Raw genomic sequence first — 16,076 nt, 5'->3', positions numbered from 1 at the left:
GTAAGCCTTAATCCTAACCATCTCCCTTCAGTGGGGGGGAATTTCGACATGTATATTATATAAAAACACGTGCGTATTCGAATGCAGCGTTGTGTCAAAATTTCAAAGGAATCGGTAGGAACAAACGAACATTACATTTTTATTTATGTAAATAGATAGAAGATTTAGTTCACTTTAGTTCATTTACACAGAAAAGCGTAATGCCTCGCAGAAAAGCAAACTTAGGGCGTCGTACTTGTAGCGCCATCTGTTGGACATAAAAGCCTTAACCTAGATTATATCTTTTAATTTATATGAATGTTTAACGGAATAATATACAGCCTATGTCCACCCTGAAGTTTTATTCTAAATATTGGTGAAAGAATTTTTGAAATCGGATGAGTAGTTTCGGAGATTACCTGCTGCATACAAACTTACATACAAACATTACCTCTTTATAATATTAGTATAGATATAGATATAGATGACAAACAAAGATTTCAAACTTTAAAAAATAATGAAATTACCCCCAACTTAATGACGAATTAAATTCATCTGAAATCATATTTTAATTGCAAGGATGGATATATTATTGGTGCAGGATACAATCTTAAAGAAATTGTCACAAGTACTTATGTTTTTATGGTACAAAGACCTAGATAAAGACCTAGATTTCTAGACCTAGATAATAATTATCTAGGTCTAGAAATGTTGTTCATATATTACTCAATCATAAAATCAGTGCTGAAGATTTGTTTTTATGCTTAAAAAATAATTATTGGTTTAGAAAAAATTGGTTTTAAGGTAATTTGCATTCGTAGCGATAACAATGCTATTAATAACAAGGCTGTTTCTTTTTTCACAAATTCGCGATATTAAGTATTGTTTATAAACATGCTTCAGATCCCAGAAGACCTTTGTTTTTATTTATTGTCGGGATAAATCGTCTGGACTTACGATTTCCCACGCTTTTCCTGTTTTCAAACGATGCATCTTCGATAAAATTAACCTAATTTCGAAATTTCTCTGCATTGCGTGTCGGCTCGGGTTGAATTTTTGTCGATGCGTAACGAAAAGTTCCCGTTTTTGAAAAAATAATCTTGGCTATTGTATTGTCCAAAATTATTTTTTTATTTTGCACAAACAATATACAGTTTAACCCGATTATAATGTCATCGAATGTAACGACAACCCTAATATAACGTCAAATTTTTATCGGGCCTACGATTTTACTATACTAGATAATGTTAAAAAAACTGTTTTAACGTCATATTTGAAGCACTCCCAAATTTACAAAATTAGATTACAAATTTTATTTAACATAAAAGAAACTACGTGTTCGGTCCTAAGGTCAGAGTTCACTTCTTAAAATGACTGTGAGTGGTACTCTCCCCTACCTGACTTCGGTGGAGTGAGGTGGCTGTTTTGCCTGTTTATAGTAGAGGGTCGCCATTTTGTATTTTATTTTGACTCGATTCTCGGGCGGCTCGGCCCCGACTACCTACGAATCCGGATTTTTTATGCGCAAATGATTTAGACAATTAATGCTCTGTGCCAAATACTCCTTCATACCTCTATGCTGGTAAGAACATCGGACAGTACGATTTTATAAACAAGACATAGTCTTGTCAATAAAAATTATTTATTTTAGTTTATATACAGTATATATTTTATATTTATATTATATATATAATTTTTCATCGAAAGAAAATCATTTAGTTTTCATACTCAACATGAAAATAAAATATTATTAAATGAAAACTGTAAGCAAAGTTGTTAAATTTAATAAATTGTTAACTTCATTGCAGATCTTAACAGAGAATTAAGAGAACATCAAATTAGAACAATAAACTAGTGTAGATGACTGATTATATTCGTAATTACAACAGATCTTTCAATATTAGGAGACAAAACTATAACTACAGTATTCTCATTAGAACACGACAATAGGATTTATTTATTTTTGGGGGGATTTGGTATGTTAATAATTAAATTTTACTAAATACGGTAATTGTTACTTGTAATTAAAATAAAATTTTAATCCAGAAATTTATTCGAGACTAATTATTCAAAAAGCAGATAATTGAATTTAAAAAGGAATAAAATTCGAATATGTATATTCCTAGAAAAAAGTGATTATATTAAGACAAAACTTTATCATAAAATAAAAAAACACAGAAATGTTTGTAACTTAAAATAATTCCAGCAATTAAAAAAGTCTGAAATAATTAAGACCGTTCACTTTGCTACTGCAATATGGAATTGTAAAGTATCTTTCTTTAAAATTACACGACTCATATGTTTTTATATTAATATTTTATTTTATTATAATAACTGCTGTAACGTGAATAGAATATTTATACACTATAAACTGTGTAAATCTGTTCAAATAGAATTATACTATACTATACCATAAACTAAAAAAATATGCTGAGTCAAAAATTTTTAAACGGTATGACTACTGTAAGAATTATTAGTTATAAATTCAGGAGGAAAAACAAAAGAAGTATTCTAAATATAGAGTGTGTCAATATAAATTATCTTGTAAATCATTTTCAGTCATTTATACAGGTCCCTTCCGATTCTTCATGCATGACTTCCTATTATTTTTAAGATATAAAAAATATCTTGAAATCGAATAATTATTTTTCTTTTTTAAAAGTAATTTAATACGTTCTGCAACTTCCAAAATCATAATATTAATAATAATGCTGTGTAAAATATATATTAAAATTATCTTTGAATTACGTAGACATTTTCACAAATAGAAAAAATTTATTAAAGTTTGTTGGAAACTGCTTACAAAAAAATCCTTTGAATCGAGTTGAAAATTAAAAAAAAATGAACTTAAATCAAACTTCTAACTTAGAAGGGAATTTTCGTTTTTTAAATGGAACCTGATACAAAATATTATTGTAAATTTTTATAAGATTTTGAAAACCAAAGATGGTTAATATTCTGATCACTCAATCTGGTTATTATTTTAATAATAAAAAGTCCCACTACTAAAAATGCCCTTTTCAATTTAATGGATTTCATTCTCATTCTTCATTTCATTCTATCGGATAGAGGAGTGTTGCAGCTTTGTCGCTTTTCACTCCGGAAGAAACAGAAGAAGAGTCGGTCTTATAGAAGACGACCAATCCGAGGAAGACAGGAGAGAGGTCACGAAGCGACCGAAGGCGGCCTTATAAGAGACGACCCCCACGAGAGAAAGGCAAACAGAATGCCTTCCGGGAGGACTTGGAGGGAAAGCTGGCCCCTATTCAGGCGTCATTGGCAAGGAGGAAAACCCGGAAAAAACTCTTGCTGCCAGCTCGTCCGAGTGAGGCGCGAACCCCCGATCGACCTCCGGTATTTAGGGGCTGGTCACTACCGTAAAGCGGAGACGGAGTCCACTTGGCCACCCAATTTAATGGATGTAGGTGGAATAGTCTTTAATGCATTTAAGAGATTCATGACAAATGTTGCGTGTTTTTAGTTATAAGTCTTTGAAAATATAACGGCTCTGAGCGACAATAGTCGAGTGAATAAGATGTAAGGCTAGTTGATGTAGGTTAGAACCTTATAAATTTTAGTTTTGCTTTTCTTATGTAAGTTATAACATTATTTTATTTTGTCGCATAATTAGCACTATAATTACTATTACAGTATTATGCTTCACGTTTATAGCTTATAAAACAATTTCCTGTTTAATGAAAACAAGTCTATGTAGATTAATTCTTTTACGTTGTTAAATAAAATTTTTATTTCTCTATATTTATTTTAAAGTATGGTGTAGTATGATATTTGAAGTGTGGCAAACATGAGCGCATGAAGAAAGTAGGGTAGCTTAGTTGCAGCGTTTTATTATTTTTAATAGGACTTCGAACTCAAATGTGAGTTATAAATAAACACTTGGCTTTATTTCCATCACTTTTTAGTTGCCATGGAAATAAAGCCAAGTGTATATTTATAATTCACATTTGAGTTCGAAGTCCAATATATTTGCAAAACACGGTTTCAAAAACAACATATTTTTTAATTGTTAAATTAAAAAATAATAACATGGTACAACTAAGCTACCCTATTTTCCTATTACTTGTGTTTTTCATCCAATAGCAGTAACGTCAGAAGCTTCTTCGCCTGTAAGGACAGTGTTTAATAAATATGAAAATAAATGTGAAAAGTCTTATTTAACGACACAAAACAGTTAAATCTACAGAGGCTTGTTTTTTGCTAAAAAGGTAATGGCGTCACAGTTTTTAATTTCTTGAAAACAAGAAATTAAGCTTAATATAATAAATATAATTACAACTTTTTTACAAAGAAAATTTTTTTATTTCAATCATTTCTTTCATTGTTAGCACCATCAGCTGCTGATGATAAAAAAGTTGTAATTATATTTATTATATTAATATTAAATAATCGTTGGCCATGTCAAACTTATTATTTTTACTTAAGAAATTAAGCTTTAAACATGAGGAATAATAATAGTAATAGTAATGCTAACGATGTGGTAAAATAATAAAATAGTAATGTTACATATAAGAAAAACAAAACTAAATTAAAATTACGAAGATACGAACCTTAATCGCCTAGCGCTTAGTGTTTAATATTTTATCCACTCCGCTATCACCGCTCAGAGATGTAAAAATTTCAACGACTTACAGTATAAGCTCAACAGTAAATTTTCAGAAGTCTATTTCTGGGAAACGCTTGAGAAGTCGGTCCTGTTATTCGAACAAGGAACTATTTGTGTTTAGGGCTATGTGCTCACAAAGTTTTGTTCCAATCGGAGACCCGAACGTCTGGCCCTCTGCTTGTTAGCAATAGGAATTGTTTTTGAATAATTTTTAATGAATAATTCCGAATAATACACTTCATGTTTAAACAGTATTTCATAGGTTCTGTCATGTCAAAATTTTTATTTTAGTCTACCGAAAAAACATCAAAACGAAAAAAATCACCCCAACAAATTCCTCAAATTTTCTGTGGGTCGATAAAAAATCTTCAATCTAGAAATGCCAGTCGGCATTGCACAAAACTGCCCTTGGTTCTCAACGTCACTTCCTACTTTTCTGCCCGAATTTCCGCGTGACGTCACGAAATCGCATAGGTATGTGGTGCACGGAACTCCCATCGCTGAGGAGCTACACTTTCTGCTGCTTTTCCTGAAGTGTGATTTGTGATTCAATTTCACGCTGAATATCGAAACAAGCATAGCGGTGGTTTTTATCGTCACTTCTATCGCCAGTATTATATTTTTATCGCCACTTTAATAAAAAAATATAGTAAAGTGGCGATTTTGGCGCTATGCAGCGCGGCCCCTGACGTTTATGTTAATTAATATAAAATAAGTCTTCTATGCAGTCATCAGCTGGAAAACGTGTTCATTATACTTAAATACCTTACTAAATATTGTGAACCACGCTGGATGTACTAATATGTCTACCTAACCTTGAAAAATTGTTCAACAAACTTATTCCAAGTTTACACATATACATACTTTACAATCAGATGATAAAGTTATATATGTTGATTTGATCTACTATTCGGATAAAGTTCCAACTGTATGTTTACATTGTCCGGAAATCCAGCAATGAAAGAGTACGTGACCGAAGAAATTGCAAAGAACTTTTAACCAGAATTATTATTTGTATTCAGAAATTCACTCGGTTTCGTCTAAATTTTGTGTGGTTTCCCAACAATGTTGTTTGTCTGCATACAAAGAGTACAGATCAAATTATAAGTAGCCTTTTCTCAAATTCACAGCAAACGATATGTTTGCTGTGAATTTGCTATTTCATCCCCTTTCCGTAAACGTATCTTTTTATCTCCAACATACTAAATAATTTCAGAAAACGAAATCATATTGATACAACAGTTGAACGCAACACAAGTGCAAAGTACAAATATAATTGTATACCATTATAGAATATGGTGATAGTGAATAAACAAATAAAAGAATTGTCGAAAAAATTATCATATTATGTTGTTTATTGACTGGATTTTATGTTTATTACTCCTGCTATTAAAGAAAAAATCTTTAATTGTTTTTACACATTAACTTTTAATTAATAACAAGTAATTCAAAATATATTTTTACAAATTGAAGATAATACTGATGTTTTGCAATTTTATTTTACAAATAGTTATACAAATAAATATAATTTATGTAATTTTTTACTCGTATTTCAGAGAAACAACAGGGAAGATTTTCATACAGACAGAAATATTTTTATTATTAATTTAACAAAATTTATAGAAAATATTCATTTTCCGTAATAAAAAAAAATCACTCTTTATGCATAAAATGTGAAAAATTTAATCAAACATTCTAAATTATCTAAACTAAAACAACGTCATTATGCTATAAATAAACAAAATTATTTTACCGATTTCAAATTATATAAAAATCTTTTAAAAATTTGAATAAAACTATCTTATAACAAATGTTTTATGGTTTATTTATATGCACATTAAGTAATCAGTAAATTATAATAAAATTAGATAATATGTGTAATAAATCTTACAAGAGATTATTATAGCATGTTGTTGTATAAAGACATTTTGAATTTCATTATTTTATTCAATTTACTGCGTGGATGCATAAAATTTTATTGATATCATTATTTATTTCTCGAAATACTTATGCATTTTATTAAAACAAAAAAAAAACAAGTTCTTTGTGAAGTAGACATTCAAGTAATTTACACTTTTACTCTTCTTTACTCCATTGTAAGCAATATAAATTCAAAATGACGATGAAAATACCTTTTGTGTTGTGTCCGAAAGTTATTTAATTAATTTACGTTGAAATATTCTTTTATTTTATTAAGAACTTTTATAAAATTTAAAATAAAATTCTTTAATAGATTATAAAAAATTTTAAAGAATATTTCTAGAATTTCAAAGAAAAAAAATAGCATTTAATATCAGATTTAAAACAAACAATTTAATTTTTTATTAATAAAGTTTAACTTTAACCTTCCTTTTCTTTTTTATCAACTACTTTAAAATTATTTATCCGATAAAAATTAAGTGTAAATAAACATTTTAAATAAATTTTTATATGATTAGTTGCATTTCTCTGAAAAAGTTTTGTTGGATTGTAAAACTAATGTGCTATTAAAAATTAATTAAAGAAATAAATCTATCGACTCTTACTTCTAAAACAAATTATTAATTAAGGTACAGCATCTTATTTTCATTTTATAATGTACTAGCAAACAATGACCAGCGTTTTCCGGGAACTCGGGGAAAAAGCTGAGTTGTCCTGGTTATAGGGTAGCGTTTACTGTGGAGACAGCAACTTTCGAAGGAAAAAAAATTAGTGTGAACAATGTGAAACAATACTCGCCTAGACAAGATTTATACTGTGGACTGCGAAAAACAAAATAATATTTGAGAACAAAAAACTTACTGAGTTAAACATCAAATGCAAACTAAAATACAGACTAATAACTAGCAAAAATGTGGATAACGAAGCTACATGAAGAGCAATTTGAGAAAAAAATGAAAAAAATGTGATCTAGTGTAACATGTTCGTTAAAAACACACACAGACATGTAGAAATATAGAAATAGAAATAGAAAAATGAAAACAAAGAAAACTCTATGTGAACTTAACATCAGTTACGCAACGGATAGAACACTTGTAATTATTTCTGGGAATAAACTGTTGTTTGTTAGAAAAAAAAGCGTATATATCTCGCAGGGTGGCAGAGAGTAACTATGCAAAATTTAGAGCAAATCAGTCAAATGGTTTGACAATTTGTGTGGATGAAATCGGAGAGGAGTGAGGGTCCGATTATTTAAGTAGCGTATATTTTTTGAAGGATTGTAGAGACTAACTATGCAAAATATGTCCGGATCGCTCGAAAGGTTTGGGAGATTGGGGGCAGGAGATGAAACCAGAAAGAAAAGGTGATGTGTCTTAGTTTTATGGCTGTCCACGTTTATAGTCTGCAGACGCCGCTGTGTGTACGAAATATACGCTTTGTTTATATTGTTTTGGTCATTCGTTTCTTATAATAATATCTTATACTTCAGATACAATTATAAGGAGCGAATTTACTTCCTTTATATGAAACTACATTTTTGTACATAGGTTTATATCATTTTTATATTTTCATTGTTTTAGCATAAATCCTACCGTACCATTATTTAAAAATAAGGATTAGTCTCATATTATCAGAAATCTGCCTGCATAAACTGAGTTCCTTCGATTAACTTTCAGATGTACACATGTACTGTACGAGTCTGCTTTATCAAGGATAAAATACCTTAAAAAAGTCGCAATTGTCACGAAAGACATCCGTGACAATAGATTATTCGAAACCTTATTTTTCGATGTGTAATACGTAAGCTACCTTAAACCTCTGATCTCTCATTCCTTCCTGCTAATTTCATCTTCCTACAAACTCCCAAACCCTTTCACCGATCTGAACCAAATTACACATAGTTACTCTCTGGTGGATACCAGAGAGTAACTATGTGTAATTACGTGCCTAAACTGAAAACAATTTAGGAACGTATTTGATGTTAAGTTAAATATACCTATTTAAAAATATGATTTATATTAANCTGTAAGAAATATCTAGGCACGGCTCAGCATACTGTTACCGATATATGTAACCTTTAGTTAAATTTTTCTAAAAAAAAGTTTCGCTAGGCTGTAAAATTAATATAAAATTCATTAATAATTAATAAAAAATTTAAAATAATGAAACAAGCGTGTCTTCTCTTACTTCTATAACAGATTGTTAATTAAGATAATAATATTTTTAATTTTATTGAATATTTTATATCGTATTTTAATTAATTTTTCCATATATTTAGCAGAGAAGTAGGAAAATTTTAATTTTTTCCCATTCTATCTTTTTCATAATTTGCGATTGAGAATTTATAGAAGATGAATTTTCTACTTGACATAAAGTACAGTAGAGAAAAAGTATGCCTAATTATAGAAAATTCTAATTAAATTCTATGTGATTTTTTAATAAACCACTCATTTTAATGTAATTAAGACTTCTTATTGTATATTTTTAGAAACTCAAAAGTAGATTTGTTTTTCATTTTTCCTCCTAGGTTATATCTTATTTACATCATTTTACAAGATTTTTATTTTCATCTGCAAACAAAGTATTTAATTATTTAGAAGTTTATAGGCCTACTTAATAATTCATTTCTATTTGGTTTTACTGCCGACAACCAATAAAATATTTTTCTTTGAATTAATATGGCTAGTAAAGTATTTTCAAAACAGTTTAATTAATTATTTTTCACAATTCAAAAAATTTTATTATTTTGTTATGAGGTTAAAGACGGAAAGCTCTCCTATAAACAAAGTGAAAAAATAAAAGAATTCAATTTAATTTCACGTAAATCAAAAGTTAAATAAAAATTTTAATATTAATTTTTAAGATATTTATTTTATTAAAAAGTAACATCAATAATAGTTTATTATTTTCTGATAAATAATTTTATATTTTGTTGTTCAGAAATTAATAGAGAAATATTTTAAATAACGTTTATGTTTCCACTGAAGTACTTTCGAAAGCTTTGTATTATTTTTTTTTACTGTTTTTATGCCTTTGCTTTTCTGGCTGTTATGTATATATAACAGGGAATGCATTGAAATCGTGTCAAATTTGACCCTCCTAGTTTTTCGCAAATCTCCACAGTTTTAGACTTAAACCCAGCAACGTCAAAAAAGGCAAAAAATAAAAAAATTTTATGGATATGTATTTCTATCTGTCTGTATGAGTGTGTGTGGGTGTTGGCGTCTATTTCATTTACTAGAACATCGAGCGACTTTGTCGCATCGCAATAGAATTGTGGTAGAGCCGGAAAGAAAGAAGCGATCCTTGCACTTGTTAGGCATAGAAAAAGCGATCCTTGTACTGACAGACGTGGACAGATGACCTTGCACTTGCTTCCAAAAAAAAGAGACTATCCTTGTACAGTATCTGCCAGCCATGGAAGAGACGATCCTTGCACTGGCTGAGTACGGAGAGGCGATCCAAAAACAAAGCAATCACCATCGATTGATTTGTTCTTGTGTTTTGTTCGTTTTCTCGCGCTTAGTTTTCGTTGGGCGCACGCAATGCTGTTCTTATTTTTGATCCCTAGGCCTAAATTCGATCAGTCGCATCACAGAGCACGGAAATTGTCACTTTAACACCTCTGTATATCGAAAACGAAGTCATGGATCCGTATTTTTTACATTTACATGGACTCTCATTACATTTTTGGATTTATCATCGCAATTAATAGAAAATGGCAATGTTTAATCAAACATTAAGTTTTGAGAACGAACACAAGGAGCATTGATATTAAATTTCGGTTATGAAGAATCACGTGTCAAGTCTAGAGTAGGGACATATTTAATGAAGAGTTTACTTATTGTTAGCATTTACAGTTTATATAGGCTATATATTATATATATATATATATAATATATAGCCTATATAAACTGTAAATGCTAACAATAAGTAAACTCTTCATTAAATATGTCCCTACTCTAGACTTGACACGTGATTCTTCATAACCGAAATTTAATATCAATGCTCCTTGTGTTCGTTCTCAAAACTTAATGTTTGATTAAACATTGCCATTTTCTATTAATTGCGATGATAAATCCAAAAATGTAATGAGAGTCCATGTAAATGTAAAAAATACGGATCCATGACTTCGTTTTCGATATACAGAGGTGTTAAAGTGACAATTTCCGTGCTCTGTGATGCGACTGATCGAATTTAGGCCTAGGGATCAAAAATAAGAACAGCATTGCGTGCGCCCAACGAAAACTAAGCGCGAGAAAACGAACAAAACACAAGAACAAATCAATCGATGGTGATTGCTTTGTTTTTGGATCGCCTCTCCGTACTCAGCCAGTGCAAGGATCGTCTCTTCCATGGCTGGCAGATACTGTACAAGGATAGTCTCTTTTTTTTGGAAGCAAGTGCAAGGTCATCTGTCCACGTCTGTCAGTACAAGGATCGCTTTTTCTATGCCTAACAAGTGCAAGGATCGCTTCTTTCTTTCCGGCTCTACCACAATTCTATTGCGATGCGACAAAGTCGCTCGATGTTCTAGTAAATGAAATAGACGCCAACACCCACACACACTCATACAGACAGATAGAAATACATATCCATAAAATTTTTTTATTTTTTGCCTTTTTTGACGTTGCTGGGTTTAAGTCTAAAACTGTGGAGATTTGCGAAAAACTAGGAGGGTCAAATTTGACACGATTTCAATGCATTCCCTGTTATATATACATAACAGCCAGAAAAGCAAAGGCATAAAAACAGTAAAAAAAAATAATACAAAGCTTTCGAAAGTACTTCAGTGGAAACATAAACGTTATTTAAAATATTTCTCTATTAATTTCTGAACAACAAAATATAAAATTATTTATCAGAAAATAATAAACTATTATTGATGTTACTTTTTAATAAAATAAATATCTTAAAAATTAATATTAAAATTTTTATTTAACTTTTGATTTACGTGAAATTAAATTGAATTCTTTTATTTTTTCACTTTGTTTATAGGAGAGCTTTCCGTCTTTAACCTCATAACAAAATAATAAAATTTTTTGAATTGTGAAAAATAATTAATTAAACTGTTTTGAAAATACTTTACTAGCCATATTAATTCAAAGAAAAATATTTTATTGGTTGTCGGCAGTAAAACCAAATAGAAATGAATTATTAAGTAGGCCTATAAACTTCTAAATAATTAAATACTTTGTTTGCAGATGAAAATAAAAATCTTGTAAAATGATGTAAATAAGATATAACCTAGGAGGAAAAATGAAAAACAAATCTACTTTTGAGTTTCTAAAAATATACAATAAGAAGTCTTAATTACATTAAAATGAGTGGTTTATTAAAAAATCACATAGAATTTAATTAGAATTTTCTATAATTAGGCATACTTTTTCTCTACTGTACTTTATGTCAAGTAGAAAATTCATCTTCTATAAATTCTCAATCGCAAATTATGAAAAAGATAGAATGGGAAAAAATTAAAATTTTCCTACTTNTAAGTAAAGCTTAACATGCCGATCTTGCCCCGATCTCCCCTATTTCTTCCACGCTCATCAGTGAGAAGAGAATGTGATAATAATATGAATGATTTATAAAATTTCATATAATCTTTTATATGAAATATAACTTTTATTATATGGTAAAAGCCGAAAAATTGAAAACAGAATATCATGTAAATTTATTCAAAATAAGAATTCTAAAACTTTAATTTCCTGGACTTTTTATATTGTTCATTGTTAATCATTTTTTATAACTTACTTCTTTTGTAGAATTTCGCCGGGGTGATAATTTTAATTTTAATCAAAGAAGACACAGTCTGTCCAAAAATATTTTTTTTGAAAACCACCTTTATTCTTATCATATGTTCCAGAACACATGATAAGAATAAAGGTGGACCTTTCTTTTGAGGCTACTTTTGAGGCAGGATGAAAACTCAAGACTTCTGTAAGACCACCAGTTCCTTTATTTTACTTTATTGTTTTAATTGGATATTTTTGTGTGTTTTTTAAGGAATGTTTTAATCTGACGACTTAGTAGCTTCAAAGAAAAGGTNTGCGTGTCCCTATTTATAATGTAAAATTAAATATATTAATTTTAATTACTAATAACTATATTAAATCATAGCACTATAATTGTTGCAACAGCTTTTAATAGTAGTTTTTTATGTGTACAAAAATAATACATATAATAGTTTATACTTGAAAAATAAGGGAAAAAACTTTTTTCATAATTTTATCAAAGTAACAAATTCCGTAAAAATAGTATAATTAAAATAAAAAGCATTACACAGATTTTTAGACACCTTTTTTTTTGTTTTGATAGCTTTTAAGGAAGTTAAATCATCATTAAGTTTTTTGTTTTCAAAATGAACTTAATTACTTAATTTGAATTTGATGGAATAACCATGTTTAACAATTTTTCTTGATTAAATAAAGATCTCAGATAATTTTTAATTATTTTAAGTTTGTTGAAATTTCTTCCATTAGTAGCTAGAACGTTAAAAATACTCTTTCAAATTCTGATGCAACTGAACGAAACAGTGTTCATAAATTATCTTTAAAAGATCTGAAGATTGTAACTGCTTTAGTACCCGAAATAATTAAAATTTCATGGTTTTATGAAATTTCTTTAACATTTATATGATTCGGATATTTAGGTGTTAAATCGTAAGCTGGTTTTCCTCTGTATCTACATCTAATGATACTAATTTTTCACAAGTTAGAAATTGAAAACGGAAGACAGTTCGTTTAATTTTCAAATTTCCATTTTAGCTGTGAAATTCAATTATCTTATTTTATCTATAATTGGTGGCAATCATAGAGGATCATTGAAATTAATCAAATTAATGAACACTTTCTCTTTTTCTTTCTTGCATCTAGAAATTTCGAGTACCTGTTCATCTTCATTTGAAACACGTCTACTGATTTCTGGAACTTCAATCACATTTTCTTTTATATTTTCTGTTAATTCCTTCCTGGGTGTATTAGATACTGAATCACTTGCTGTACCACATTTTTTTCCAGCCATTCTAGCAACTGTAATGCATAATTTTGATGAATTTCATTTCTCAATTTTTTTTTGTATTTGCATCTATTCTGCAAGTTTTATTCTTAATTTTATTACTAAATTACTTTTATAAGGAAAAACTTGTCACAAAAATATTCAGTACTTACCAGATCTTATGTTTACGTCTTAGTACTTATTAAAGAAATTTAAACAAAATCAATAATCAAACTTGCGCAGAAACATTAATTGTATTTTGTGTTTCTACGTCAAGAAAATTCTGCTCGAGTACGTTGCTTCTGACTAATACATTCGAGTTCTTTGGAGTACAGTACCAAAATACTGTACGTTGACTCTAACAATATTTTCACTTACTATCTGTGAAAATAAGTTCAACGCTTATAAGAAGGAATTAATGTCATTAATTCGGTTGTTGTAAATGCAGATTTTTTACTAATCTTTTATTTAATTTCTACTACATCCTTTTATAAGATCATATCCATGTAAATTATCTCTAAGCGGACGAAATTTGTATATAATACTTTACATAATACTTTATGACATGTCGTAATTCAGTTGTAATAACGGGAAATCCAAATTCTGATGCCATAATAAGATGGCAACTTTTCCTCTTCTGTGGTTAAAATTGTTTGACCTCCTTTCAAACAATTGTTTTTATTAATTTTATTTTGTAAAGTTGACCTTGCAATGTTAAAGTAAGAACTAGCTTATCGTTGTGACATTCATTTGACACAACGATATTTGACAGCTTCAATCGCAGCTTGTATTTTTTATTTACTATGAACAGCATATTGTCTTTGCCCACTTTTAGGCATATAACGCCTTGGAAAAATATAATAATTCATTCCTATAATACTCAAAACAATCAAAAATTAACCTATTCTGTCTATTGACTGCTTTTTACTGCAAGTTGCCATGATGGAAAACAACTCCAACTACAACTTTTTTTTTAGAGAGTAACTTTCGTAATATAATAGCAACTGATGAAAAACTAATTATGCTTCATCTTTTTAAACTTTTAAAATTGAAACTAGAGGCATTAATAATTATTTTAGTATAATATAGACTCAAATGCATTCACCGTTTCATTTTTCTAGATCAACTTTGCATGGGTTAAATTTTTTATCATAATTATGGTTAAATATAAAAAGTAACTATAAAAATAAATAAGTTCGAAATTTTTTTGATATATTTTTATAAACCAAATTGATATTCAATTCAAAAAATTCAACTACTGTACTTTACAATTATTTTATATTACGAAAGTTGTAGGAATTTATTATTGTTGTTTAATATTTTGACCACAATTATCTACATGGGCCGAAATAACACCATTTTATGGTATATAATTAATGATTTAAAATAAACATAACAATGACTAATTAGCGCGTGAAATAATTTTAAGTACAAAATAATGCTCGCAATCACGAATAGAATACAAACAATACACCACCCACGATACTTTTTATAGCCTATATCAAGAGTGTAAGACCACAAATTTCAAGAATTGTGCGAGATGGGACGTCAGCCATGTCGTACAGTACATCAATGGGACATATTTAATATATTGGCAGTCGATTAAGCTGCGGTCACGACAGATAATTTTTAATTAATTTCTTGTTTTTCGTAAATAGTTTGGCCCTATCCTAATTGTTCTCCTGAGACGAGTTTCATGCTTATTTCGCCCTAGTCCGACCCTGATAGCGTATCTATTAAATTTATTTTTTTTTCCAGTTTATTTTGAATACGATTTTAATAATAAAACATTATGTCTAGTAACAAAAATTCACTATACCTTTAAAATGCAGTCTAGTTTACATCTGTCGAACGTTTTCGGTCTGATTCACAAACCTTCATCAGGATCGAATTATCAATCGAAATATATTTCAAATTTGCATAACGGAGATTCCAAACTGCACGTTCTTCTCGATTGCGCATGCTCATAAATATAATTTTATAATTTTAAAGTTGCCGCTTTCCATGCCGACGCTATTTTGTTCGATTCACGGAAATTTATATTACGCCCTTTTTCTTTGCTCTTGTAAATGTGCCAGGCTTCTGCATATTTTAGATGTTTTATATTTTTCACTTTTTGTATGACATCTGCCTTGCTCCATTTGATGTCGATCTCTGTTGGATCTGCTATCGCGTAATTGGCCAAAGCCGTGACTGGTTGTTTAAAGCTTACATTCTTTTTGTGCTCCTTCAATCTTTCATTTAATGATCTTTTAGTGGCTCCTATATAATATAACTCCTTATTTAGCCTCCTATCATACAACGGTATTCTGTATACACCTGGGATCAGCCTCCTGTCAACGGGTGTTTTGTCGTTTCTTAGCATTTGAAATATTGTCGTGTTTCTCTTATATGCTATTTTCTTGTTGCTTTCTATTCCTATTTTTCTGTAAATGTTACTTAACTGAGCCCTGTATTCCATTACAGTGAACTCCTTTTTCTCTCTTTTAACTTTACTTTTATTGCCTTCTTTTTCTGCTCGTATTAAGGCTTTTATTTTATTCTCCTTAATTCCTAC

The sequence above is a fragment of the Centruroides sculpturatus genome, unplaced genomic scaffold (genome assembly GCF_000671375.1).
Source record: "Centruroides sculpturatus isolate CEXI.00-Female unplaced genomic scaffold, Cexi_2.0 scaffold1021, whole genome shotgun sequence".
NCBI lineage: Eukaryota > Metazoa > Arthropoda > Arachnida > Scorpiones > Buthidae > Centruroides > Centruroides sculpturatus.
This window is presented reverse-complemented; position numbering follows the sequence as displayed.